The sequence below is a fragment of the Mesocricetus auratus genome, unplaced genomic scaffold (assembly GCF_017639785.1).
Source record: "Mesocricetus auratus isolate SY011 unplaced genomic scaffold, BCM_Maur_2.0 Super-Scaffold_100028, whole genome shotgun sequence".
Lineage (NCBI taxonomy): Eukaryota > Metazoa > Chordata > Mammalia > Rodentia > Cricetidae > Mesocricetus > Mesocricetus auratus.
The window spans coordinates 9,868,934-9,881,435 of NW_024429209.1; the positions used below are offsets into that span (position 1 = coordinate 9,868,934).

The 12,502-nt window shown below is 47.2% G+C and overlaps 1 long non-coding RNA gene across 2 annotated transcripts; it reads left to right on the top strand.

Moving 5' to 3' along the window:
- The first annotated feature begins 207 nt into the window (after window positions 1-207).
- On the top strand, window positions 208-1,633 carry LOC121134572. 2 transcript variants are annotated; one of them, XR_005871672.1, is made up of 3 exons: window positions 208-513; window positions 1,216-1,399; window positions 1,539-1,633. It is a non-coding gene; the product is annotated as an uncharacterized LOC121134572 (long non-coding RNA). The 2 variants fall into 2 exon arrangements; XR_005871673.1 differs by lacking the exon at window positions 208-513 and adding an exon at window positions 838-1,135.
- Window positions 1,634-12,502: the final 10,869 nt, after the last annotated feature.

Sequence of the window (12,502 nt, forward strand, 5' to 3'; positions counted from 1 at the left end):
CCCGTGCAGCCAACATGTATCACAAAGGCATTGTGTTTCCCGAAAGAGGCAGGCAGACTCAGCAGAATCCCGATGAGCATCTGTGAGATGTTCAAGGAAGGCAAAGTCACAGGGACAGCAGCAGCTGCCAAGGGCTGGAGCTGCTAGGCGCGGGTGGGGGCAGGGGTGCGGGGTGCTCCCGGAACCAGGTTTGGAAGTGCTCCGACATCTTGACTTGAAGCATTTTGATGATTGGGGTGTGACAGGGAACAGGTAGCAAGGAGGTGAAAGGTGAGGGCTTGTCCTGGGCCAGACTACAGAGAGGCTGGGAAGAGGGTCCCACAAAAGCAAACAAAGTAAAAGTTGGTGGTGAAGACAAAGGTTCCAGGCTACTTCGCTGTAGGCCTGCTATAGGCTACACATGCTTGCTGTCTATGTGGACCTCGCTGAGGCTGTTGGGAGGATAAACAATTCTCATTGTGCAGAGGAAGGGAAGCAACTCGTCTGGATGCATAGGCAGCACGACGTGGCATGGTAAGAAACACAAGCTGCTGTGTCCCACACACCATTCAGAACGAGTGAATGAATGAATGAATGAATGAATGAAGCGTGCCAGAATGAGTGATTGTCACTGTACTCCAGGTGCTGAACCCTCACCAGCACACTCAGGCTGAGGCTATGAGAACGAGGTATTTTTAGAGAAGTGGAGGCCATAAAACTTGTACCAGTCCCCAACGCCCAGCCCCTCCTCCTGAGCTCCGAGATTGTGCCCGGCCTTGGGAAGGGCTCCCCAGCCTTATCTTGGGAAGAATGAAACTGTAAAACTCTTTATGGCTTTGAGATCATGTCTGGCAGGAGCAGCGATTGTTGCCATAAACCCGAGCTAGCCCTGCAAGGAGGGCGATACCCTGGGTTGCAAAGAGTCAGGGGACAGTTGAGCAATGCCAAGGGTGTGGCCAGTGCCAAGCTGAGTGCCTTGGGCCTGTGAATTACAGCTCATCACCGACCTAGCCCATACTGCCCCTGGGTGGTACTCATACTTTTAAAATCCACCATACCTATATCCATGTTATGATGTCATTGAAATTAGGATGTGTCTTTAAGTCACACATCCCCACAATGGCTGTCAGTTAGATCAGGTGACAGCTGTGGCCTGGTTGGTTCTGTTCTTTTTTTGTTTGTTTGTTTGTTTGTTTTTTGTCCTGTGCTCTTAATGCTCTTTCTGTTTCATCACAGGTGACATTAAGGCCATTTGAGGAAGGACCATGGACAACGGCAGTTTCCGGAAACCTTCTCTTGATAAGAACACTGGAGTCTCTGCAGCAGTAGCCGCTGTGGAAGAGTATCTGGAGACGCCCACGGAGCAGCCCTCCTAGAAATGCTGCAGGAGGGAGATGCGGGCCGCTGTGGACAGTGACAGGTGAGAAGTATCAGGAATGGAGTTCTAGGAGGCAAAGGGACCAGGGACTGCTGGATGGTGACTGCAGGGTTTGGGGGGTTCCTTAATAAATACGTTTTTGCTTACATTTTCCTCTTTCTTTTCTGCTTTCCCCATGCAGTCCAGGTTAACCTCCACCTCTCTGTGTAGCTGAGGCTGGCCATGAATTTCTCATCTCTGCTTCCCAAGAGCTGGAATTACAGATGTGTGTCACGACTGCTGCGCGGCCTGTGTCCGAGAACGTGCGGAGGGTGTTGGGTATTGATAACACAGAGACTCGTTCAATGATATAAAGAGAACTTTAAACAGGCTCCAAAAAGGGTCAAGAAAAACTTCCTAAGAAAGGCTCCCACCAGAGAAGCCTCTGCTCTCTCCTCTCCCCTGGCTGGTTCTGCTCTGACCCCAGAGGTGGATGTGTGTGGGTTTTTGAAGGTGCGGTTAGTCTCTGGACAAGGTCGAGGTCAGGGCGGTTTCCGTGGGAAGGCCTTTCCCAGGAACTTATTGTATCATTTTTAGTAAACATGTTTTTACTAAACATTGTCTTACAGCTGCCTACTCCCAGGCAGAAGGGGAAGTGGCCAGGAACTTATTGTATCGTTTTTAGTAAACATGTTTTTACTAAACATTGTCTTACAGCTGCCTACTCCCAGGCAGAAGGGGAAGTGGGTCTCTGCTCAAGGTCTGGTGTTCCCACAATTCACCCCTTTTTATTTTCAAATGAGGCACTCCTGGCTTAGGTCAAGTAGGGTCACCCTCCCTTTCCCGTCTTTGGGGGACCTTGAACCCCTGTTTTAGGTGGGAGGGGTCTTCCCCACAGGTTGCCCGTCATCGGAGATACCCCAACCTTAAATCATCTGTAACCAACCTTCATGGCTATCGGGATTGCCATGGGCTAAGCTAAGCAATACTTGGTTACGGATCTCTTGTCTCTGGAACAAGGCACGTTTGAGCTTGGCATAAAGCCAGAATGCCTACCACCACTGCCACCATTTCCAGGACCCCCATTGACATAGCGCCTCTCCATCACCATACCCATCACCAGATCTGGGCCATAACATTCTACCAGCCTTCATCTGTTACAAGGGTAACCCGCATGTGATTTACATTTACAATTTGATAAAGTTTCCAATCGTTTCAAGACCTGCTCAGGAAAGCATTTAGAAAGTACACTTGCACAGATACATTAGGTACAATCATTGATGTTACACATGTAGCATTACGAAAAATATGAACAATAGTTGTCACATTAGGACAAGTTGCATTTCTCCAGAAAAATACACTGGCCTAGTCGTGATTCCAGAAACAGGAACCATCAAGTCTGGTATTTCAAGTGACCATGTCCTGTTCAAATACTGAAAAGAGGCTTTTGCCACTCATAGTCCATATCAATGTCCAAATATTTTAAATGGGTCCTTTTTTCCCCTAAAGGGAAAACTGGCAAAATGAATTCTGTTGTTTCAAGGTGTGTCAAGGGCAGACAGTTAGTCTTTCCAGTTCTTTGTTGGCTTCGGGATGAAAACTCACGGGTCCGGAAGGTTAATGCAGCAGGTCTGTTGAGAAACTGGAAATCTCGAACTGACTGTTTTCTTTCTTTCTTGGGCTGTAGATTCGATGACATCAAGGGTCAGGAACACTGATTTAGGAGATCTCACTCAAACTGGCTTAGGTAGGCTCCCATGGTCTCAGGTCCAGTTTTTCTCTGCTCCATGCATCTCACTAATTGGTCTGACAGCTGCCGAAGCTTTATTCTTTTCCTACAAGAAAACACAAACATGCCCTCGACCCCAAATTAGGGTCTTCTCCACTGTCTAGTGCATGGATGTCTCCATTTGACCTGAGCAATGGTTGCTCAAGTTCCATCATGCCAGAATCTGTCTGAAGCTCACTGGCATTCACATTATAAAATTTTTAAATGAGGAGTGTATTATTTGATGAGTCATGTGGGGACTGGGGGCATTATTCCCCTTTTTTATTTTCTAAAAAGTTTTCTTTTTTGAACTGTTGAAGCTGGACCATAACAGTAGAAGGATTTGTCTACCCTCCTTGGTTAACTATCTAGGTAAATTGGGCTTACTAAATAACTTTTGAAAATTATTTGAAGTCTGTGAGCAGTCTTTCCCAATCTAACCTGTAGAACTCTCACTAGCTGACAAGGCCTCATTTGTATCTTAAATTTTTCTGTTAAAACATTAACAGACTGGCTGGATGTTCCTTTTGGCTATATTTAACGCAATCTAGGTAGCTTCTTAACTATTTTTGAAGGGATTTAAGTATCCTTTTAATCATATAAGCAGTTCACACTCACGCATTCACAATCACATTTCATACATACCGGTGTGGCCACACCATACATTCAGAACATACATGCATCTTTCAGTCATCCTTTTTCCCTAGGTCATGATTAGTCTGTTGCAATGAAGCTCCCTTAATTGAAATCTATGTAAAAGAACAACTCCAGCCAATCCTTGAACTAAAAGGGTTAAAAAGTCCTGTATGTTCTTTATCATTCCTCCATTTGAGCTACAGTCATGGGGTACAGCTGTACCTACTCCTTGTAACTCTGTAGATGCAAGGTGGAGAGGCCAGGCTTTTGGCCAAAAGTTTTTAGAGATGACTCACAAAATAGAACTTAAATGTAAACAAAAATTTCCATTCCATATACCTTTGTCTTTTTCTTTTACTTAATACTAGTACCTCCTTTATTAACCGTTACCAATTTTCAATTCACCCACTTTTAATCCATCCTCCAACTGAGGGTGATCTCTCAGGTTCCCCTTTCTTTCCTGACCTTGGTGTCAGGCGAAGGCCTGGAGATTTAATCCAATCCACCCCCTCAACTGAGGGCGATCTCTCAGGGTCCCCTTACTTTCCTGACCTTGGTGTCAGGCGAAGGCCTGGAGATTTAATCCAATCCACCCTCTAACTTAGGGTGATCTCTCAGGTTCCCCTTTCTTTCCTGACCTTGGTGTCAGGCGAAGGCCTGGAGATTTAATCCAATCCACCCTCCAACCTAGGGTGATCTCTCAGGGTCCCCTTACTTTCCTGACCTTGGTCAGGCGAAGGCCTGGAGATTTAATCCGGTACCCCTAGCTTGGGACCCCTTTGTAACACATCCACATAGCCTTACTGGCCAGCCTTTTAGATCTCTCAGTTCCCCTTTACTTTCCTGACCCCAGTGGATCAGGCGAAAGACTGGAGATTTTTTATTTTATTTTTTATTTTACCCCTTTTTTTTTCTTTTTTTAACTCGTGATCCTCCTGCCTCTGCCTCCTTCAGCAAATCCTACCTGCGTGTGCCACCACAACCGGCTCTCTGAAAATCATGGCAAACATCCTCCCAATCTGGGACATTTAAGCCTCCCCCAATAATGAACCATGGACTTGCACGTTCAATCCATTTTAGAAAGCCTTCCATGGTTATAGTCCCCTGTTCTCCAAGTAACTTTTTTATGTGATACTGTAATTTAAACTTCCAGGGACTATTTCCCATCATTTTTTCCTATTTTCCCCCATCTGTCCCTGGCTGGCAAAAGGGACGACCCCGTCCACTTACCTCGCTTTCACAATCTCAGTGGGACCTCCAATTGTCACGTCTGCTGCGCGGCCTGTGTCCGAGAACGTGCGGAGGGTGTCGGGTATTGATAACACAGAGACTCGTTCAATGATATAAAGAGAACTTTAAACAGGCTCCAAAAAGGGTCAAGAAAAACTTCCTAAGAAAGGCTCCCACCAGAGAAGCCTCTGCTCTCTCCTCTCCCCTGGCTGGTTCTGCTCTGACCCCAGAGGTGGATGTGTGTGGGTTTTTGAAGGTGCGGTTAGTCTCTGGACAAGGTCGAGGTCAGGGCGGTTTCCGTGGGAAGGCCTTTCCCAGGAACTTATTGTATCATTTTTAGTAAACATGTTTTTACTAAACATTGTCTTACAGCTGCCTACTCCCAGGCAGAAGGGGAAGTGGCCAGGAACTTATTGTATCGTTTTTAGTAAACATGTTTTTACTAAACATTGTCTTACAGCTGCCTACTCCCAGGCAGAAGGGGAAGTGGGTCTCTGCTCAAGGTCTGGTGTTCCCACAGATGTGCGCCACCACATCTGTTTTATGCAGTGCTGGGGATGGAACCCAGTGCCTTCAGCTAGACAATCATTCCACCAACTCCCAGCCTAGTGCTTCTATTTTTCTGAATAAACAAGAGAGATACATGGGTCACTAAGAAGCCTGGTATGGCTGCTCAAGCCTATAATCTCAGCACTTGAAAGGCTGAGGCAGGAGGATATCCAGTTGGAGGCCAGCCTGGGCTACCTAGTGAGTTTGAGCCAGTGTAGCTTGATTCATGGTAAGACTTTATATCAAAAAAAGAAGAAGAAAGAACATAAAAGAAAAAAGACAGGTAGAAAGAAGGGGGAAGGAAGGAAGGAAGGAAGGAAGGAAAACACACTTATAAATATGTCTGTGTTATCACATGTGTGTTCAGTATGTACGAGACCCTGGGTTCAATCTCCAGACCACATAGACAAAGAAAACAAGACAAATAAACAACAACAGTAATCCAAAGATCTAAAAAATATCATCTTTAAGAATTGAGGGCGGGAGGCATGCTATCATGAAACATCATGACCACAAACAACTTGGGAAGGAAAGAAACTAAGGCAGGAACTCAAACTGGCAGGATTCTGGAGGCAGGAGCTGATGCAGAGGCCATGGAGAGGTGCAGCTCACTGGCTTGGTCCTCAGGGCTTACTCAACCTTTCTTACAGAACCCAGGACCACCAGAGCAGGAGTGGCTCCACCCACAATGAGCTGGACCCTCCCACACCAGTCACTAAGAAAATGCCCTATGGCTTACCTGTAGCCCCATCTTATGGAGGCATTTTCTCAGTTGAACTCCCCCCTCTCTGGAGACAGCTTGTGTCAAGTTGGCATAAAACTGGCCAGCACAATGGCGAAAGAGTAAAGGCACTCGAGGCCCAACATGAGCTCAACCCCAGTATGGTCAGGGGAGGGAACCGACTTTTGCAGGCTGTCTTCTGACCTCCATACCTGAGCTGTGGCACTCCCTCCTAATAAGTCAATGTAATGAAATTAAAAAGAGGTCTCTCGGGAGACAGTAACGATAGGTCTGGCTATGCAGCCCCACCCACATTCAAACTGGAAATCCTCTTGTCTCGGGATCTTGAGGCTCAGGTCATACTTGTGCAAAACCACACCTAGCTCCAAAAGTTCTTTGAGCAAATGTAAAATAGAAATTCCAAGTGACAAGAAAGTACTACATCACCACTTGGCTGGCGGTGTTTTCTTCCTTTCTATGTGGTACATAAAATGCTGGTCCCTCTTACAACCAAAGCACCTCAGTCAACCTCTTCCCTTGTCACCAAAGACAGAGGACCAATGAATAACAGAGCCAACTCTCAGCAAACCCGTGCTCTCTCGCTGCCCAGACCTGACTTGCTGCACATTAGCCCCTAGGTCATTCATTCCTCACTCGAAGTCTTGTTCCAGCTGGACTACTACCAGCTGTGCCATTTGAGGCACTCTGAGAAGCTATGAGCTGCCTTGTTCAGGGTTCCAGCAGAGGAGGGGTTGTAGATGCCAGGTGAAATGGCCATACCAGTCGGGCTAAGCCTGCTCCTAACGACACTGTCACATGGCCTTCATGCCCCTCTCAGGACACTGGCTTTCTGTGTGCCTGGGACAGCCCTACCTTTCACAAGCCATTCTTAGACTAACAGATGTGACTGAACTTATTATCCAGCTGAGGCAAGTAAGACTCAAGAGAGATTGTTTTGAGTTTCACAGTGACAGGAAAAGCCCTAGAATCTACTTCCCATCCCCTCAGATTTTTTTTTGGCTTTAGATGAGTAAGTAAGGCAGGAAGAACAAAAGATTAAAAATGAGTAGAGGATCTCTGTGAGTTCGAGGCCAGCCTGGTCTACAGAGTGAGTTCCAGGACAGCCTCCAAAGCCACAGAGAAACCCTGTCTCGAAAAACCAAAAAATGAAAAAAATAAAAATGAGTAGAAAGTCAGGCGTTGGTGGCGCACACCTTTAATCCCAGCACTTGGGAGGCAGAGGCAGGAGGGTCTCTGTGAGTTTGAGGCCAGCCTGGTCTACAGAGTGAATTCCAGGACAACCTCCAAAGCTACAGAGAAACCCTGTCTGGAAAAAACCAATAAATAAATAAACAAATAAAATGAAAAATTTTAAAAACAAGTAGAAAGAAAGGTTTGCAGAGGCTTGTGCGTATGTGTAATCAAAAGCCTTTACCTGGGTCTTGCCAGGAACACACAGCTCTGGGAAAGTTGCTCAGTTGAGAGGGACTAAACCAGAACAGGCCCATCTATCAGCCCCACCCGACCCCACTTCTCCCTGCTGACACTCCTCCAGCGCTTCCTGTCAGGTTTAGAACAAAACTCAAGCTCAGTTTGGCATAGATGTTTATTCCTAGAGTGAGGCAGGAAGATCTTGAATTGGAGGTTCTTGGCTACACCGGGGAAACTCAAGTCTGAAGACAAAGAAACAAACTAACAAAAGTATCTGTGGAAGGCAGGGTTGGCTCGGTGGGTGGGCGGGCGGGGCTTGACATTGAGCCTGGTGTTCTGAGTTCGATACCCGCTGACAGGATGGAAGGAAACTCCTACTTCTACAAGCAGTCCTCTGACCTCCACAAGTGTGCAATGGCGTGCTCCCTGCCCTCACATAAATAAGTAAGTAGATGAAGAACAGTTTTGTTGTTGTTACTGTTTTGTTTTGTTTTTCCTTTGGTTTTTTTTTTCAAGATAGAGTTTCTCTATGCAGCTTTTGGAGCCTGTCCTGGAACTGGCTCTGTAGACCAGGCTAGCCTCGAACTCAACAGAGATCTGCCTGCCTCCCAAGTCCTGGGATTAAAGGCATGCATCACCACTGCCGGGCAGATGTAGGGTTTTTTTGGAACACCCCTCAGAGAGTCAAGTGTCTCTTTGTGAGTTCAAGGCCAACCTGATCTACAGAGCCATTTCCAGGGCAGCCAGGACTGCACAGGAAAAAAAACAAACCTGCCTGGATGAAGACAAAAAGCAAAACAACAACAACAACAACAACAACAAAAATGCCCCTCAGACTCACTAGGGCCATGAGCCCTCCCCTCCAATAAGCAGATCATGTTTTTTCCCCTACATTCTCTCCTCACATGTGGTCTTTCCACGCCAGCCTTCTTGACTACTTCCTGTGTGTGTTTGTGCCCAAGGGTTCCCATTTCACAGCTCTTTCCTGAGGTCTCTGTTGTCTGGAACACCCTTTCCCCTGCTCTGAACACAGCCACTTCCTCCTACCCATTTGGGTCTCTGCTCCAGTGTGGTCTCCAGGAGACGCCTTCTGTAAATACAGCTACATACAGGAGCTTCTGTGAGCTCGACAATCTCTGTTGTAATGGTTTAAGTCTGCCCTTACTGCCTGCAAGGGCCCTAAGCTATCTAAAGGGAATGAGCATGGCTGAGTGCCAAGCAAACTTCATCTGCAAAGTGGGCAGCAGGCTGGACTTGGCTGGAGATCTTAGCATCGCAGCCCTGTTCTAACTTGTCATCATGTTTGATTTTCTTCATTGCCCTTAAAACTTCCAAAAGCATCTGTGTATTTGCTTACTGGTTTATTATCATCCTCTCCCCTTCCCTCCAAGGGTGCTAACTCCACAAGAGTGGGAAGCTGGCCAGTCTTGTTCAACATGACTGTGTTAGGTAGTCTCCACGATGTACCCTGAAGAGCCCCCTTTTCTGGTATCCATGCCGTTGTATAGTCCTTCCAGAGAGAACAGGGCTTCCCTGAATGACAGCTGCAGACTGCGGAAGCAGTACAATGCAGCTTCTGGGAACTGTTTTCGGTCTCCCTGTCTAAGGTCCCCCGCCCTGGGGTATACGGAAGCCATGATGCAGACTCGGGGATCCATGGAGGTTCACGGAGGCTTGCTGCCAACTGGCAGACATGGAAAGGAGCTGCATTAGATTGAGTGATCCAGCCCATCGTGCTGGTGACCATGGGCCCAGTGACACTTTTCCATGCACTGTCATGGAAGACGCACTCACTTAAGCCATATTCCTGAAGCCCAGCATTCCCAAACCATGAGCTAATGCATGCTTGCTGATTCAAACCACGGCAATTAATCTTGAAGCCCCGGTTGCATAGCATGACATTTATATTAATGTTGACCAAAATATATGTTCAATTAATATTGGTTAATAAATACATCAGGTGCTCAATAAATATAACACACATTGTAAAAGCATGTGTTTGAAAGATAAACATCTATGCGAATGGTGGAGGAGGGTGGAAGCTGGCTCAGTGGTAGAGTACTTGCCTAGCATGCACAATTTCTTAGGTTCAATCCCTCCCTAGTGCTGATAAAAAATAAATATTAAATCTATTTGGAGGTTTTAAAATTGAATTGATCAATGTATGTGTGTGGGTAGGGCGTGAATACATGTGACTGTGTGTGTGCTACAGCACACATATGTATGTTAGAGAACAATTTACAAGCTCGTTTTTCTCCCTCCACCATATGTGTCCTGAGGACTGAACTTGGGTGAACAGGTTTACATGACGCATCTCACCAGCCCAAATTAAATCAGTTGACTAGCACAACAAAGACCTTCTAAGTCACCAGTGGTCCTTAGACAAGAAGCCTGGGCAAGGGTTCTACCCTCCACCAGAGTCTCAGTTTCAGGGACTCTCAGCACACTGATTATAGATTCCCAGGCTCTGTCACCAAGTCTAGTTTCCACAGCCTTGTAGGTCTGGCGATCTAACATCTTATGACTCATTTATCCACAAAAATCTTCCCTCAACAACTTTTTTTTTAAAGATGTGTTTATTTTTAACTTGCAGTGGGTGTTTTGCCTGCAGATACCTCCACCAAATGTGTGTGATACCCACAGACACTAGAAGAGGGTGTTGGATCCCCTGGCACTGTAGCTACAGATGGCTGCAAGCTGCCATGTGGGTACCAGGTCCTCTAGAAGAGCAGCCAACTGCTGATAACTGCTGAAACATCTCTCTGTGTGGCACAGTGTTGGCAGCCGGGAGTTTGGGGGAGAGATAACCCCTGATTCTCCTCCTGTGGTAACTAAAGGATGGCGATCGTGGCAGGAATGTGTACACACGGGATGTGTGGCAAGTATTGGGGCCCAGGGGCTGCAGTCGGGGTGGGGGAATACAAGCAGACTGGACAGAAGGGCCTTCTGGAAGGAGAGGATATTCAGGGTCAGGGGTGAGAGGGAGACCTGCTTTTCATTTGATGCCCTTTTGCCCATTTTAGATGTTTACTTTTCACCGAGTACACACGGCAGAGTCAATCAATGGAACAAACAATCATGATTAAATAAACAATTCAGTTAGCGGGTGCTTTTGTAACTGCAAGCCTGCTGCCTGCTCTCCCCTGTGATGAAATACCTATTTCCTGGTGTCTTGATCCATTTTCTGTTGCTGTGACAAAATAAGGAGACATAACAGTCTATAAAGAGATATGCTTAGCTCATGGTTCTGGAGGCTGGGAAGCCTATGAACACGGTATATGTTGAGGCCAATGATCAGTGTTATAATATGGTGGAGGGCATTGCATGGAGAGATAGATTCATAGTGCTAGACCACTTCTGCAGTGACTTATTACCCATAAACCCACAAGCAGATCATCTCCAATGGATTTCCCCAAAGTTTCCACCTACCATTTCTGCTGTGTTAGGGGCCACTTTCCAAACACACAAAACAGGGGAGACAATATTCAAACCACAGTGCTTCACACCCTTCGAGACGTGTTGCAATGCCCCGCTGCTGTCTTACCTGGTACAGCCCCCACTCATGATGCCCACGTGTGCACCATCAGATCTCCTCCAGTTCCTCCCTCCTGCCCCAGGAGGTGTCCTGCCTTTTGACTGGTGGTGGAATTTGGCAAAACAAAGACTCCACAGGGATCAAAGGCAGGGAGGGGGAGATATTGATGTCTGCTTTTACTTTTGGCTGCTGATCATCCCCCCATGGCTCCCGCTTCGGTTTTGGTGTCACTTCTGCAGCTCCAGCTGTCCCAAGCCAGTGCCACTGTTTTGTGTGCATTTTCTTTGGTGGCCTTGAGATGCTGGCATCTATTGCAGGCGCTTGGGTCCCTCACCATTCCCTAGAGTTGCCCTTTGCCTCCCCACCCTGTGCAGTGCTGGGGTGGAACCCAGCTGGAACCCTGGGCTCCCGCATCCTGGCCAAGTGCTCTGCCTCTGAGCTGCATCCCCAGTCCTCAAGTCATTTTTCTGTTGCCAAGCTGACAGGGGGACGTGGCAGGTGTCCAATGCTTGGAGGCTAAAGACAACGTTTGTGTGGCTCTGCGGATCAAACCCAGGGCTTTGTTGTATGTGATAGACAAGCACTCTGCTAACTAACTGAGCCCCATCCCTGCCCTTAGAATTTTCTGTGTCCGGCTTTCATGGGTAAAGGGCTTTATGACAAATAAACAATGAGATTCGGAAGGTTCTGGATTTTACCCATCAGAAAGAGATGGGGCAAGGCAGGCTGCCTTACGGGTGATCCCTAGGTGCCGATGGGTGCAGATGTCTGTAGGAAGTAGGAGTCTCCCAACAGGTAGCAGGCCACTGTGGTCACTGCCTTAAGTGGAGACCCTCTGTTCACATCTTCAGCATACAAATCCTCAGGGCCTGTTCTATCAAATCACAGTGATGCACTTTAATCCAGTAATCACTCAGACAGTACTAGAGACAGAGGCAAGGCGTCAGCAGGGTGGGGCTTGGGAGGGTCTCTCTGCTCCCGACTCTACCAACCCAAACATCCACAGCCACCTCGTCTTACCACCTTCCCTTTCCTGGCCCTGGCCCTCCCTACTAGAAGCCCACACTTGCTTCCCTGCTGGCATCCATACCCCAGATGAACACAGCATCCACATTCTGCAGTATTTATATAAAGCACAAATTACTCTTAGTCTCACTTTCACTTTATCAGGTTACACAGAGTACCATCCAGGGTTCGAGCCCCATGTGGTGCTATATGCCTGGAATCTCTGCATTCAGGATGCAGACACAGCAGAATCTTTGCAAATTTGAATTCAGCCTGGTCTGCACAGTGAGT